This window comes from Papaver somniferum, chromosome 3 (assembly GCF_003573695.1).
Source record: "Papaver somniferum cultivar HN1 chromosome 3, ASM357369v1, whole genome shotgun sequence".
NCBI lineage: Eukaryota > Viridiplantae > Streptophyta > Magnoliopsida > Ranunculales > Papaveraceae > Papaver > Papaver somniferum.
In genome coordinates this window covers 110,850,042-110,866,718 of record NC_039360.1, presented here as the reverse complement: position 1 = coordinate 110,866,718, position 16,677 = coordinate 110,850,042, and positions in this window count along the sequence as shown.

Sequence of the window (16,677 nt, the reverse complement as noted above, 5' to 3'; positions counted from 1 at the left end):
TTTCCGTTATGAGGGAAGATTGATCACGTTTTCACCCACTACTCTCATTATTATTAACCGCCCGTCTTTCCTGACACTTTCTCATAATGGGCACATTGCACGCCGCACGTTGTAAACCGCCAGACCAATACCCTAGTGAACATCCCCCAGTTTGTGACATGTTTGATGTCTCGAGTAAGTGGGTCGAATCGTGCGACTCGTCGTTGAAAGCAACACACAGTGCTTTTAGGTCAAATAATAAATTATTTGTGAAACCAATATTTATAAAACATCGCTTATAATCGATATGTATGAAGCATCGATTTTAAACAAGCAACTGAAAAATAATCGATGTGCTAGAAGCATCGTTGTTTTAGAGCTCGATTGAATCAGTCACGAATTGATCGTCTTAAAGAAGTAGCACGACCGGCCACCTTTGGGTGATCGTTTGTCGGCCCTATGGGCGAGCTATCACTTGGTCGATCACTCCCTGTGGAGGAGGGATGGCCGGTGATCACAATGCTATCCTGTTGTTTTTATGAAAATAAATCTACACCATCCAACTAGGCTAGTGAAGTTGGACGGAAGAGATGATTTGCAGCAGTTACATATTATCGTTGATGTAATTTAGGGTTTAGGGGTCGCGCGGCCAACCCCTTTTTGGGCGAGCGTTTCAAGGAACTGAACATTAGTTCGAACATGCCGATTGATCATGTGCAACGACGGGTCGTCAACGATCTTGTTGATGCCTTCGGGGCCGTCTAAAATCGAATCTAAGCCACTCGATCTGTCCGGCAAAGATGGATGGTTGTGATCGATTTGCGACAGTAGCGTGTTGCCGCAAAACAATTTTAGGGTTTTCAAACAGCGCGTTCGCCCTGCTTTGGGAAAGTGATTTGATGTGCTTTGGTCTTGCTATGAACAAGTCGATCGACCAAGTGGAGTCGGGTCGACGGTGAACGCGTTCGCATCTCCTAGGCCATCTGAAATTATATCTAAGCCACTTGATTTGGCTAGCGAAGATGGATTGTCACGATCGATTTGCGGCAGTAGCATATTGTCGCAAATATAAATTAGGGTTTTAAGACGGCCGCGTCCACCCTAGTTCAATCGAACAGTTTGATGCGTCATTGACTTTCCATGAGGAAGTCGATCGATTGGGAATGAAATTGGGCCGGCGGTGAACGCATTGGCACCTCTTTGATCGTTCGAGACGCGATCTAAGCCGTCTAACTAGGCTAGCTAAGTTGGACGGATGGAGTGGATTTTGTGACCGTTTTTGTCGGTCTTAGCTCGTTTGAGCTATTTTTTAGACAACGCGATCACCCATGTTTTGGTGAGCGTTCAAGGATTTAGCGGACGAGTTAAAGGAATTTCAACCGGTCGGGATGTTAGTGGGCCCTCCGGCGTTTATCATGACGATCGCCTAGTTTCATTAGGAGTAGGCGAGGCTGGTTGAATTGCTTGGCCAAATCGTATGGTCGTGATCATCTTTTAAGACTGATATGGACAGTCTAGATTTTTCTTAAGAAATTAAACGCTTTCGATCGCGCTGACTTTTAATTAAAAGGTGCGTAAACATATTGATCTCTTTGTCAGAGGGTGGTGTAGCCCATATGAGTTTTTTCATGCAGGTCTCAATACTGACACTTCGGGAGATTTATGCTACTCCGTTGCGAGTGAACATTAATCGTCATGTCTTGTCAATATTGAGAGTTCCGCTAAGAACATAGCATAGGAAAACACTAGGCAGGCTCCGACATTAGTGAGTAGATCAAGTAGGATCTTAAATACTCATTAGGATCAATACTAGTGAACAATTCATCTAGGAGCTTAAGTTTCAATATAATGTGAAGAGAGACATAGGCACTCATCAGATTCTGATATATTCTCTAAATTCCTTCCGAAATATAAATATATCAAGGTCTACTACTTCTGATGTCTGATAGACGCATTTATGTGTCTAATATGTCTCTATTGTATGTATTGTTAGTGCTCAATTTTGTATTTATTGTGTTCTTTTATGTCTTTGTAGGAATGTTTAGAGAAATAAGCCCTTGCGGCGAAATGGGCTCAAAAAGCAGTGTTTTACACCCCGGAGAAATGTATCGTAGGCACCCCAGAAATGCACCGGAAGCATCCCAGAAATGTCCCGGAGGAATCCATAAAAATTACTATTTCCACCCAAAAATTACTATTTCCACCCAATTTCTATTCGCACCCAAACTCTGGTTAAGGGGCATCCATCTTCTCTTTAAATTCAAAAACAGCTTTTTGGCGGGAAAAATATATTCAAAACTGGCAGATTTGTGATCGAGAAAATGAAGGTGTTTTAGTGCGATTCAATAGCTGAAATTTGGTGGGAAGTTGTGATATGGGATGGGGAACACATTGTGGGCATCAAATTCGATCGGAATTGGCTGAAAATCCTGGTTTGAGTCACGAGCTCAAAACAGAGCAACGTGTCCTGTAACACGAGTTTGATTGTGTGTTTGCCATGCATGAAGTGTTTTGGAGGATTTCGATGACTTCGGAGGCGTGGGGAAGGTTAACTAGAGCGTGCAGGATCAAAGTTTACGTGTGTAGAAGCCAAAAATGGAAATTATTGTTAAATATGGGCAGCGAGCAATGACGGATTAAATGGAGAATATACGCAAGTAATGGTCGGATATTTTGGTCCTAAAACACTATAAATACAAGGCAAAAGAGTTTAGAAGAGTTGGAGAGTTTTGGGGGAGAGTTTGGAGTCGAGAGAATCAAAGAAAAAAAAACATACAGAGAGAAAGTTTCTGCTGGTGCGAGAGAGGAAGAACGCGAAGAACAGACTTGCAACAGCAGTCGTTCTTCGCAAGCGTCTGCGACACTCAGTTGTGGGTCGCATTCAACCAGGGAACAACTTTTCATTTCTGTCGCTCTTGTAACGGCAGTGTGTAACGTTTATATGCGTTCCAAACCCGATTATATTTACATTTTCTCTTGATTGTAAACAACTTTTGAGCATCAATGAATCATTTTGAGAGGTTTTTCATCATGAGTAGCTAAACCCAATCCCAGGGGTGACGGAGGAAGCCGTTCTTCCAAAAGTTATGTGGTAAAATTTATTTAAATTTATTTATGCAACTCTTTTATGATTAATTGCACCGAATAAATATGGAGTAAATGATTTTTATTAATTAATTGTGTTTTCTCTTGATGGAGTATGCTTAGTAAATTTCTTTTGATACTTCATGCTCGCGATTAACAATGGATGTTTTCAAAATCTAATTTAGGCAATGATTAGAATCACAATTTCCTTTGATTGGAGTTATATTGTCTAGAATTCCATGATAAGAATTGTTATTGAATCACATAAATTTTGGTGGATGGTGGAATCCTGATCCTCAGTAAAAATTCTCTCCCATATTTTGTTAATATTGTGCATATAATTTTATTTATTTAAATCTGGAAAAAAGTTACCTTCACAAGTTCGAAAAGAACCCAGTTTAAAACCACTATCTACAACAACATTTGAAAATACATCAAATTTTTGGCGCCGCCGACGCGGATTTGTGTTTAGGTAGAAATTTTAGGTTTTTATTATTATTATTTTTTTTTATTATTCCATTTGTTCTTTTTACGTCTCTTTGGTATGTCTTCGTATTACAGGTTTGAAGTTGGATAATAAAGACCTTGGAATCAAAGCTTAAAGCTAAAAGAGAAGAAAAACAGATAAAGCAAAAAAAAAACAAAAAAAAGAGAGAAAAAGAAAAAAAAGAGAGAATTTTTTTAAGAGACTTTCCATTTTTATTTTTTTTTGTAATTATTATTATTATTATTTTTTTCTTTTCTTTGGACTGGACAATCGGGACATTTTTTTTTTATTTTTTTTAAACCCTACGGAAGGGTACCCTTAAATACAAACTGTTTGCAGGGAAGGACGACGATTACTATATCGTCTCGGCCCCTCGGGTTCGTACACGTCATAGGAGTCGTGTCCCGAGTCGACGACAACGGTTCATCGCCCGTCTGGTACGGGAGGTAAGTCCAATCGAAACACCCGCGAATCTCCTGCAAGCGGGTTACTGTCTGCCTTAAGGTGATAATTGTTTGAGGACGAACCGGACTGTTTTTAAATTCCTAGTAAAGGGCAAGGCCTGGACAATACAAGATAAGGGTTCGGATTTCATCACCGCTCCCTTCTTGCCCGCCTTAGGAAAACGAAACCTAATGCGAACCCAAGCTTAAAATTTGGAATATAACGAGACCGATAGGGTAACGAGCTTAATAGGAAACTCGTTCGAAAAATATTGGTTGCTCTTTAAGCACACTCCAAAGTTCATGATGGTTTCTGTGAGTTGAATGCGTGACTGCGCCGCCTTGTGATAGCGGTGAGGCCTTGGGTATAAAAGCTCCACTGAGATTCCCTCGCCTCAGTTCAACTTACTTTGACTCGGATTGATTCCAGAGGGGTTTGCTCAAATTGCAACGAATTCCCTTTCGAAAGATAGAAGCTGGTCTAGAAACAATCTAAGTGGAGCCATCATGCTTTTTGTTTGCTAGAATTCTTTAGGTTTGTTTTGGTGGAGTCGAGTCGGCCTTGTTTGTGGTTGTATAGAATTCCCTTGCAATTAAGAATGTCGAACTGGTATGATAGAAGCCAATACAATGAGTATCGATCTGAATTTGAATATGGACATCATCATTTTTATGACCATGGTGGGAATAGTAGTTGGGAACGCCAACCTTTTCAAGGTTATGGTTCATACCATGGTGAGCCCAATTACTATCCACACATGCATCAGTCTTACGAGCAAGAAGATTATAGTACTAGTTCTTCGTCTCTAGAGGATACAATCAAAATATTGAAAAGTAGTCCTTTTTATGATCCTTCTGATAATTCCTCTTTACTAAAGTCAACACGTAAGTTAGCTGAGTCGACGCGTAAGTTAGCTGATATGAATAGTATAATTATAGACGAAAGAACTACAATAATGAGTGAACCTTCTTTAGAAGACCACCTCAAGCGGATAGCTGAGACGAACGAAAGAATTGCTCGAAATTACTTGAATTGCCAATATAGTGTATCCAATAATACCCTTGAGAATGAAAATAGTTATTTACACAATCAAGAGAACGAGGTTATAATTGGTAACACTACTTATTTAGATAAGGTTCAATCATCTTCGTACTATTATGATGATGAGGATAGTAGTGATGAAGAATCTGAAATATGTAGGCATAGTGATCAGGAATCTAGTAATCCAATTGAGTTTTATAGTGATTATATTATTTCTACTTCAAATCCAAATAATTTTTATGATTATTCACCTATTCAAGAGGACGAGGATTTGATTAGGAATACCACCGTTTTAGACGATGTAGTATTTCCTTTTGATTACGAAGCCGATAGTGGTTTAGAGGAACGAGTTTATTCTGAAAATGTTGTTTTAGAGTCTAGCGACTTAGAAACAATAATCTTGAATGAAGAACATAGACTCATAGAGATGAGTAAAGATGCACTACCTGATAAAAACTTAGAAGAATCAATTGACCACTTCCAAGAATCTGATGATCTAGAAATTAGGGAGATTGTGACTAGTCTATCTAGAGACACTGAAAACTCTAAGTTTGGGGGTGATTATCACTTTCCTAGTACTTTACCTTTAACTCTCAGAAAGTCCCCTCACATAGGACTTAATATCCATGCCTCAACCATCTTACAAGATTATCTTCATACTAGGTTTCCCGAACCTAATGATGTCCTGAAAAAAGTTCAGTCGTTAGAAACCCATCCTCTGGTTGATGTGGTTTGCCCAGGCTATGATACCCAGATTGACTTTGTTTTCCCACCAAATAGTTTTCTTCCAATTGTGGGAACGTATAGATTTCAAATGTGTCACTTATTAAGTTCTGAGACTAAGCCTAAGTACTTTAGGAAATTAGAATCGACACATTTGCTTCAGAATGACCACTACTCTGACTGTGGTCAACTTTGTAAGTCATACCTAATTGACTTAGAGGATCCTAAATTATTTAGGTTATTTTGTGACTCCAGGTTCTTATCTGATTTTTTCCAGACTCTAGGACCTAATAATTTGGAACCTACCTATGAGGAAATGCATCCGAGGAAAATAGTATATTTAGACCCCTTCATAGAACCTGAACCTGAACCGCAATTAGCGATAGTTATCCAGAAACTAGATAAGGGCATGCTAGTCTTGTACATTTTCTTGGTTCACTGCAGTTTTCTTTTGTCAGCTCTTTTTGGTTTTAAAGACCCACAATTATTCCGGCTACTGTTATACGGTTCGAGTTGACTAATCCTTGCTTAGTCTGGCTGAAGACTTTAAACTTAGCACTTCTTGGGAGGTAACCCAATATTCATGCGACACGGTAATATCTTTCCTTAACTCTTTTGCTTCAAATGGTAACAGTTTCTCCTTGTTCATATGGTTTTAATTTTATCTTTAGAACATTGAGGACAATGTTAGATTTAAGTTTGGGGGTATGGGAGAAAGTTTTTAGTATGAATAAATAAAATCCAGAGCTTAGAAATTTATGCCTATTTAGGATTGCACTAACTAATCTAAGTGGATGGAAGCATTTTGATTGTAGGAGTTGAGGAACCAATCTGATTAGATGGCAACATCTAGAAGAGTCTATTCATAAAAGCACAGAGCTCAGGTGTTAGAAATAACATGATAGTTTCACCATATCTCGTTGAGTCCTTTTCACTTCTATTTTTATTTTATTTTGTTTTAAACTATGTTTCTCTAAGTGATAAATGGGGCCCACGATTCAAGTTGTTACCAATGCTAGGGTGAATTAGAGTGATTGAGATACCATAAAAAAAATAAAAAAAAATAAAAAAAGTTGAAAAAGAAAAAGAGATGAAAAAAAAATGGTAGTTACCAAAAATTTGAAAAAAAAAAAGAGAAAATATTGAGACCAGGCCATTTGACCAAAAGGAATAAATTCAATAAAGTCGATCACTGGTACCCTTGTATATGCCAGTTGTGTTGACCTAGAGTTAGGTTATCGACCACTGGTACCCTTGTATATGCCAGTATGTTGATATTAGTCAGACTAGTATCTCAATCCATTAGGATAGGTTCATTTTGGCGGAGGCCTTCAGACAGATATGGGAAACGCCGTTCACTTAGTAAACATCAAAACCATCTATGTTTTTTAATATCCATCTCTTAATATTTCCATGTGATTAGTTTGACCCCGAATATGATGTCCATAGTGCAACTATCTGAGTAGAGATCTGTCACTTATATATGAATTTTAATATGCTTGAGTGCAAACTCGTGTACATCAATTGGAATTTCGCATCAGGTTACTTCCTCATATAGTCAATGATTGTATGCCAACCAAGGAGATTCTTTAGTGCCTTCCAAGGTTCTGTGTAGATAGCTAGGGTCTGGAGTATTGGTTTTGTGGGTACACCTCTGGTAAACCCTCCGGAGACAACACTCTGCCACTAGGGCCACCTAGGGGTTCAAATGATTTTCCTTTCTAGAATAAATTTGCTCGAGGACTAGCAAATAATAAGTTTGGGGGTGTTGATTGACGCATTTATATGTCTAATATGTCTCTATTGTATGTATTGTTAGTGCTCAATTTTGTATTTATTGTGTTCTTTTATGTCTTTGTAGGAATTTTTAGAGAAATAAGCCCTTGCGGCGAAATGGGCTCAAAAAGCAGTGTTTTACACCCCGGAGAAATGTATCGTAGGCACCCCAGAAATGCACCGGAAGCATCCCAGAAATGTCCCGGAGGAATCCATAAAAATTACTATTTCCACCCAAAAATTACTATTTGCACCCAATTTCTATTCGCACCCAAGCTCTGGTTAAGGGGCATCCATCTTCTCTTTAAATTCAAAAACAGCTTTTTGGCGGGAAAAATATATTCAAAACTGGCAGATTTGTGATCGAGAAAATGAAGGTGTTTTAGTGCGATTCAATAGCTGAAATTTGGTGGGAAGTTGTGATATGGGATGGGGAACACATTGTGGGCATCAGATTCGATCGGAATTGGCTGAAAATCCTGGTTTGAGTCACGAGCTCAAAACAGAGCAACGTGTCCTGTAACACGAGTTTGATTGTGTGTTTGCCATGCATGAAGTGTTTTGGAGGATTTCGATGACTTCGGAGGCGTGGGGAAGGTTAACTAGAGCGTGCAGGATCAAAGTTTACGTGTGTAGAAGCCAAAAATGGAAATTATTGTTAAATATGGGCAGCGAGCAATGACGGATTAAATGGAGAATATACGCAAGTAATGGTCGGATATTTTGGTCCTAAAACACTATAAATACAAGGCAAAAGAGTTTAGAAGAGTTGGAGAGTTTTGGGGGAGAGTTTGGAGTCGAGAGAATCAAAGAAAAAAAAACATACAGAGAGAAAGTTTCTGCTGGTGCGAGAGAGGAAGAACGCGAAGAACAGACTTGCAACAGCAGTCGTTCTTCGCAAGCGTCTGCGACACTCAGTTGTGGGTCGCATTCAACCAGGGAACAACTTTTCATTTCTGTCGCTCTTGTAACGGCAGTGTGTAACGTTTATATGCGTTCCAAACCCGATTATATTTACATTTTCTCTTGATTGTAAACAACTTTTGAGCATCAATGAATCATTTTGAGAGGTTTTTCATCATGAGTAGCTAAACCCAATCCCAGGGGTAACGGAGGAAGCCGTTCTTCCAAAAGTTATGTGGTAAAATTTATTTAAATTTATTTATGCAACTCTTTTATGATTAATTGCACCGAATAAATATGGAGTAAATGATTTTTATTAATTAATTGTGTTTTCTCTTGATGGAGTATGCTTAGTAAATTGCTTTTGATACTTCATGCTCGCGATTAACAATGGATGTTTTCAAAATCTAATTTAGGCAATGATTAGAATCACAATTTCCTTTGATTGGAGTTATATTGTCTAGAATTGCATGATAAGAATTGTTATTGAATCACATAAATTTTGGTGGATGGTGGAATCCTGATCCTCAGTAAAAATTCTCTCCCATATTTTGTTAATATTGTGCATATAATTTTATTTATTTAAATCTAGAAAAAAGTTACCTTCACAAGTTCGAAAAGAACCCAGTTTAAAACCACTATCTACAACAACATTTGAAAATACATCAATGTCGGGTCAGGTAGACAGACTTTTATAGTTTTCGCCCTAAGCTAAAAACCACCATCAACATTAAGTCCCTTGCTTAGCACGTAACAGTGACATTGTTGCGGGGTATGCACTAGATAGTGACAGACGAAAAATAAAATTGAAAAGACAAAGCAGGTAGATATTACCATGGAAATCCAAATCGACCTTCAGTAGAGGGATCATGCGGCCAGTGGCTTTCGTAATAGCGTGTTGCTAGCTCATTTATGGGGTATGGGTGCGGTGCGCTCAGTCATCCATTCTTGTTCATGGAGCAAGAATGAATCCTTCGTCTGTTCAAACTCTAGAAACTCCGTTCGCATGAAAAGGGGTATCGACCCTCTTCTGTCTTTATTGCTCGTCTGGCTCCGTGCTTTCGTCTGCAGCGGCCGACTCCTCTTCATTACTGTCAGCAGCTCGATCATAAGCGTGCCAATCGTCAGCGGCAAGGTAAGTTCATCTTGTCTTCGTATCTTAGCTGTGAGTGTAATATCCATGGATGGTTGATCAAACTTGGATATTTAGCTCGGTGTGAATGACTTTCTTTGTTAGCGGTGGTAGAGCGAGCGTCAACAGCAACAAAGCAATCTCCAATAGTTATAATCAGTAGCAAGGCGATCCAGGAGAACTCAAGGTAGCAGGTGCTCTTTTCTATTTTGCGCATGTAGCCATCCAACAGTACCACCGTTCTTCTCCAGAATGTGTAATAAGGTTCTGAATCCAGAAGAATGAATATCTAACCTCTCCAGCGGGTTTCGAAATTTACCAAACTCCATTGCGCTCAATTGCAAGAGGCCTTGACTTTAAGTTGCTTAGTGTCTGGATTGATGAGTTGCAATTGAAATGTTCTTTAAACTCTTGGGCATTGACTGGAACGAAATTGTATTTATTCTGACTCTTTAGCTCATAGACCTATTCTTTCCTTTCTGATTGCGATGATGACATGCTTGGAAAGCTTGTATGGGAAAGATCTTCCGGAGCCATTGAGTGAAGTAGATGAGCTCAGAGGCGATCTGTTGCCGACGTGCTGCTATCAAGTCATCAAGGAATTCGTTCCAAGTGACATCCTTTGAATCATATTCTGAATCTTGGATTGTTATATGGAATGGGATGCGATGAGCAGTCCCCAGTTACACTTCTATCTGGTCACTAGAGCTATATTTTTGAGTCGGCTTGGGAATACAATGCGGTCTTGTAAGGAGGTGTAGATGTGTACTAGATCTGATGGCGTGTCCGGATACGTGAAAATATCTCTGCGGCGTACTTTGGAGTCTTTGATGCAGTATACGACTTTATGTTGAGAACTTCCTGCGGCTCGTAAAGCTTTGACAGTGATGATGCTATATCAGAAATAACCTGGTTGAGGGACGTGAAGGCATCCCGTGCTAGCAGTCCCCAGGTGTAATTATCCCGAGCCTATTTTTTCTTGAAATACGTACTTACATTGCATTTGCTGGTAAGGTGGTTGACGAATTGATGAAGGCGGCAATCTTTTGGATTCGTCACTTGTTGATCAGAGTCGTGTTTGATAGATCTGTATTGTATCCAAACTTTCGGCATCTCATGCACCCCTTCCATAGGAAATTGGAAATATAAAAACACCGATTCTGATTTTGTCGGCGATGTGCCAGACATGATGCAGTTGGTCTGTGTGGCTTGTTGAGGTGTTAAAGCAGCTTCGACCTCTGAAGAGAGCGTTGAAGCAGCTTCGGGAGAGAGCGCTGAAGCGGCATCAGGAGAAAGAGCGTTGAAGCGGCTTCTTCTGGAGAGAGCGTTGAAGTGGCTTCAGAAGAGAGCGTGTGTTGAAGCGGCTTCTGGAGAGAGCGTTGAAGCGGCTTCTTTTGGAGAGAGCGTTGAATCGGTTTCAGGAGAGAGCGTTGAAGCGGCTTCTTATGGAGAGAGCGTTGAATCGTCTTCAGGAGAGAACTCCAGTGAGGGCGCCCTTGACCCTTGATTTCGAAAAATGAGTTCTTCCCATTCTTCTGAGGCGATACGATATGGCAGATAGGAAGACAACACACAAATAGTGCTGGCCGGCAAGTCGTGTTTTCTCCTCATGAGAAAGAATACCGTTTCTATTGTAACATCTCAACGCATGCAACGCTCTCTCCGGTGATTTGAAATAAGGGAGATTACAATAATGGTTAAGGATTCGACCAACCTTCAGTTTGATTTTCTCTTGCAAATTACATGCTTCTTGATTGACCGTCTCTCTTGTGTTGAAGAAGTCCTTGACTGACGGCGAAGGAATTTCATGTTGAGCCTCAGTCCCCAGTTTACGTGGTTATATCCTGTATGGTTGATAGGTTGACCATGATGAGGGTATCACCCTCTTGCATCCATGTTGATGACTATGTACAAAACAAGTTGGTTGGAGCTTGGATGGCTACGATCAATATCCTTGACAGGGATGAGCTATGACTACAGGCACAAACCTTGGCAGTGACAAGTGGTGGTTACGACCATGGATCTTGAAAGAAAGAACGGCAGCTACGAGCACGAACCTTGGTCGGACACAACCATGAACGGGCTTTGATAAATCACGTATGTGAGTTTATTCTGTCTTCTTTATTTTTGGTGAAGCATCTCCTCATTGATTCCCTGCGCGCGGAAACTCGCCTATTGTTGCTTGCATGAATGCTCCATCATGGTCTGTACGGTTTCGTGGACTGAGTCCCCAGAAACTATGCAACTCCTGACCGGAAGAGGATCTCTGTGCACTCCTTCAGCGCTTAGTTGAAGTTCTCTTGCATCCACCTTCTTTTTGAAAATGCTCTTCAATTTGTTGCAATCGCTGGTGGGGTGATGGACGAACCTATGGTAACATCAATATTTTGGATTTGCCATTTCTTCTTCGGCTGGAGGACGCCTGGTAGGAGGTAGCTTGATGACGCCATCTTGAATCCATGCTTCTAGGATTTCGATTACCTGTTCAATTGTACACGGGAAAATTAGAGCAGCCTCTCCAGTTTCTTGTTGTTGTGCAGGCGTCTTAGTCGCAACTTTCCGGGTTTGAGTTGTCTGTTGCGCTAGTGCCGCACGTTTGGGTTGTTGATAGCCGTTCCCCATACACATTCTCTTTCCACCCTCACTAGCGATTGTCTGGAGGCTGGATCTTTTATTGGAAGGACGCTTGCTTTCCTGAACATCTTTATGAGTTTCTTCATTCTGGGACGGTTCGGATCGACTGAGTAAAGCAGCAACGGACCTCTTAGCAGCTTCTGATGCAATATGGGAATTGATATTTTCCAGGAAAGACGCACATAATGAAATCACCTTTTCATTGCGAGGACTCTGATGAGAACGTGATACATCCAACGAGTCTTCTTTCTGAGTTTGAGGAAACATCTCTCGATCTTCATGAGCAGACACGTTAGGTTGGTGGATGCCTTTCCATTCGACGTGACTATAGGCTTCATCTTCCTCACCAGGAATAGGAATATGAATCTTTAAAGAAGAACTACTACCATCAGTATTGATCCAAAATGAAATGTTGGTGGCGTTTTCTTCAGAATGAATGCACGTTGGTTCCTTTGATAGTTGATCCGTGAGGACTTTCAAAAGCGTAAATACTTCGTCCTGCATCTTGACAATAGTAGCTTGATTCCTGACAATATCATTCAGTATTTTCATCAAATCATTAATAGTTGTTAAATATTGAGACTCCATAGCCTCGACGAGGGTTTTGAATGAAAGAACGGATTCAAGAATAACATGTGAAGTATTGTCAGTGCTGGGAGAAGTAAAATTGGGATTGAGGGTTTCTGAACCATTCCTAAGATCAACCATATTGAGAAATTTAGGAAATTGAAAATGGGATAGGGGAAATGATTTTTTGCAACCGAGAGATCAATCTCCCACTGTGGTCGCCAGTTATTTTGGGGTAAAAACCGATTCTACAGATTTTGGTAAATTTGTGTGTGTTGATGAGAAACGAATTCAAACCCTAAACAAGTGTACTGCACATGAGTACTTTTGAGTTCGAGAGATCAACCTGTAAGATTCTGGCCTAAACAAAGAAATGGCCGTTCCAGATTCAATTCGGTCACAAGGTGAAGGAGAATGGTTGATCTTAAGGAGGGAAGCGAAGAAGGTGTTTGAGATCAGAATGTTGAATTATGAAGGTGTGGATGTTTTATGACTTGTATCAGAATATGGTTTCTGGATACTTGTGTTGATAACACCCTGTCCTCTTTGAAATAGGTTGAAAACCTATTTATATAAGTCATTGAGCGCAACCTGATCTCATAGGAAGTGGAGGAAGTTAAGTAGTGCAGAAGTAGAGTTGTGCGGAAGGTGGTGATCATCGTATTTCCGTTATGAGGGAAGATTGATCACGTTTTCACCCACTACTCTCATTACTATTAACCGTCCGTTTTTCCTGACACTTTCTCATAATGGGCACGTTGCACGCCGCACATTGTAAACCGCCAGACCAATACCCCGGTAAACATCCCAGAGTTTGTGACATGTTTGATGTCTCAAGTAAGTGGGTCGAGAAGTGAGACTCGTCGTTGAAAGCAACACACAATGCTTTTAGGTCAAATAATAAATTATTTGTGAAACCAATATTTATAAAACATCGTTTATAATGGATGTGTATGAAGCATCGCTTTTAAACAAGCAACTGAAAAATAATCGATGTGCTAGAAGCATCGTTGTTTTAGAGCTCGATTGAATCAGTCACGAATTGATCGTCTTAAAGAAGTAGCACGACCGTCCACCTTTAAGTGATCGTTTGTCGGCCATATGGGCGAGCTATCACTTGGTCGATCACTCCCTGTGGAGGAGGGATAGCCGGTGATCACAATGCTATCCTGTTATTTTTCTGAAAATAAATCTACACCATCCAACTAGGATAGCGAAGTTGGACGGACGAGATGATTTGCAGCAGTTATATATTGCCGTTGATGTAATTTAGGGTTTAGGGGTCGCTCGGCCAACACTTTTTGGGCGAGCATTTCAAGGCACTGAACATTAGTTCGAACATGCCGATTGATCATGTGCAACGACGGGTCGTCGACGATCTTGTTGATGCCTTCGGGCCCGTCTAAAATCGAATCTAAGCCACTCGATCTGTCCGGCAAAGATGGATGGTTGTGATCGATTTGTGACAGTAGCGTGTTGCCGCAAAGCAATTTTAGGGTTTTCAAACAGCGCGTTCGCCCTACTTTGGGCAGGTGATTTGATGTGCTTTGGTCTTGCTATGAGCAATTCGATCGACCAAGGGTGGAGTCAGGTCGACGGTGAACGCGTTAGACTCCTGGGCCATCTGAAATTAGATCTAAGCCACTTGATTTGGCTGGCGAAGATGGATGGTCATGATCGATTTGCGGCAGTAGCGTATTGCCGCAAATATAAGTTAGGGTTTTAAGACGGCCGCGTCCACCCTAGATCAATCGAACGGTTTGATGCGTCATTGACTTCCCATGAGCAAGTCGATCGATTGGGAATGAAATTGGTCCGGCGATGAACGCATTGGCACCTCTTTGATCGTTCGAGACACGATCTAAGCCGTCCAACTAGGCTGGCTAAGTTGGACGGATGTAGTGGATTTTGTGACCGTTTTTGTCGGTCTTAGCTCGTTTGTGCTATTTGTTAGACAACGCGATCACCCATGTTTTGGTGAGCGTTCAAGGATGTAGCGGACTAGCTAAAGGAATTTTGACCGATCGGGATGTTAGGGGACCCGCTGGCGTTTATCGTGACGATTGCCTAGTTCCGTTAGGAGTAGGCGAGGCTGGTTGAATTGCGTAGCCAAATCGTGGGGCCGTGATCATCTTTTAAGACTGATATGGACATTCTAGATTTTTCTTAAGTAATTAAACGCGTTCGATCGCGCTGACTTTTAATTAAAAGGTGTGTAAACACACTGATCTCTTTGTCAGAGGGTGGTGTAGCCTATATGAGTTTTTTCATGCAGGTCTCAATACTGACACTTCGAGAGATTTATGCTACTCTATTGCGAGTGAACATTAATCGTCATGTCATGTCAATACTGAGAATTCAGCTGAGAACATAGCATAGGAAAACACTAGGCAGGCTCCGGCATGAGTGAGTAATGCAACTAGGAGCTTAAATACTCATTAGACTCTATACTAGTGAACAATTCATCTAGGAGCTTGAGTTTCAATATAATGTGAAGAGAGAAATAGGCACTCATCAGATTCTGATATATTCTTCAAATTCCTTGAGAAATATAGATATATCAAGGTCTACTACTTCTGATGCCGGGTCAGGTAGACAGACTTTTACAGTTTTCGCTAGGGGTGCACATACCCTACCCATATCCGCCAACCCTACCTACCCGCCAGTTTTTTAACCGTATCCTACCCTATCCACTATTTGGCGGGTAGGGTGGCGGGTAAAGATTTTCTTAACCGCCAGTAAACGGGTAGGGTGTCGGGTATAGGCCACATCCTACCCACCCTACCTAGGAGTGCACATACCCTACCCATACCCGCCAACCCTACCCGCCAGTTTTTTAATCGTATCCTACCATATCCATTATTTGGCGGGTAGGGTGGCGGGTAAAGATTTTCTTAACCGCCAGTAAACGGGTAGGGTGACGGGTATATGCCATATCCTACCCACCCTACCCGTTGTGCAGCCCTAGTTTTCGCCCTTAGCTAAAAACCACCATCAACACTTACTTATGGCTTCAGGTTGTGTGCAGTGTGTTTGAGGTTTACCCAATGTATAATCTTACTTTTAATCAAAGATTCTTATGTATGTCTTCAGTTTGCATTCCAACGCTATCTACGTACCCACGTGATTTGATGTGTTTGTTCTTTCTAAAAGTATCTTGAGTTTTGTTATAGATCTTTTTTGATGGTGGTTTTTAGTATAGGGCGAAAACTGTAAAAGTCCGTCTACCTGACCCGACATCAGAAGTAGTAGACCTTGATATATATCTATATTTTGCAAGGAATTTGAAGAATATATCAGAATCTGATGAGTGCCTATGTCTCTCTTCATACTATATTGAAACTCAAGCTCCTAGATGAATCGTTCACAAGTATAGAGCCTAATGAGTATTTAAGCTCCTAGATGCATTAATCACTAATGTCGGAACCTGCCAAGTATTCATTCTATGTTGTGTTCCCCATCCGAACTCTTGATGTTGACATGACATGACAACTAATGTTCGCTCACAACTGAGTAGCATGAATTTCCGGAGTGTCAGGATTAAGATATGCATGGAAATACTCAATTAGAGGCACGCAAAGTTATGTTGCCCTCTGAAACATAATTAGTGATTTTGTATGAACACACAAAATTCACCAGAAATTGATTGATTTTGTGTCAGCTCACAAAATTCAATCTTTCTAACCTAATTTTATTAATTTATAAAATTAGGTTTTTTGCGCCCTGCGCGATATTTCGAACCCTATTGGTCGAAACTAAACCTAGGAAAACTAGGAAATTGATCCATCATAGAGCTAGTAGGAGTAAGATCCTTCCAAAAATCAGAAAACAAGAAATAAAGAGGAATTGCGCCAAGTAAGAGCAACGGTAAAAAAAGGCATGGCCGCGCCACTTGGCTGACCGATTT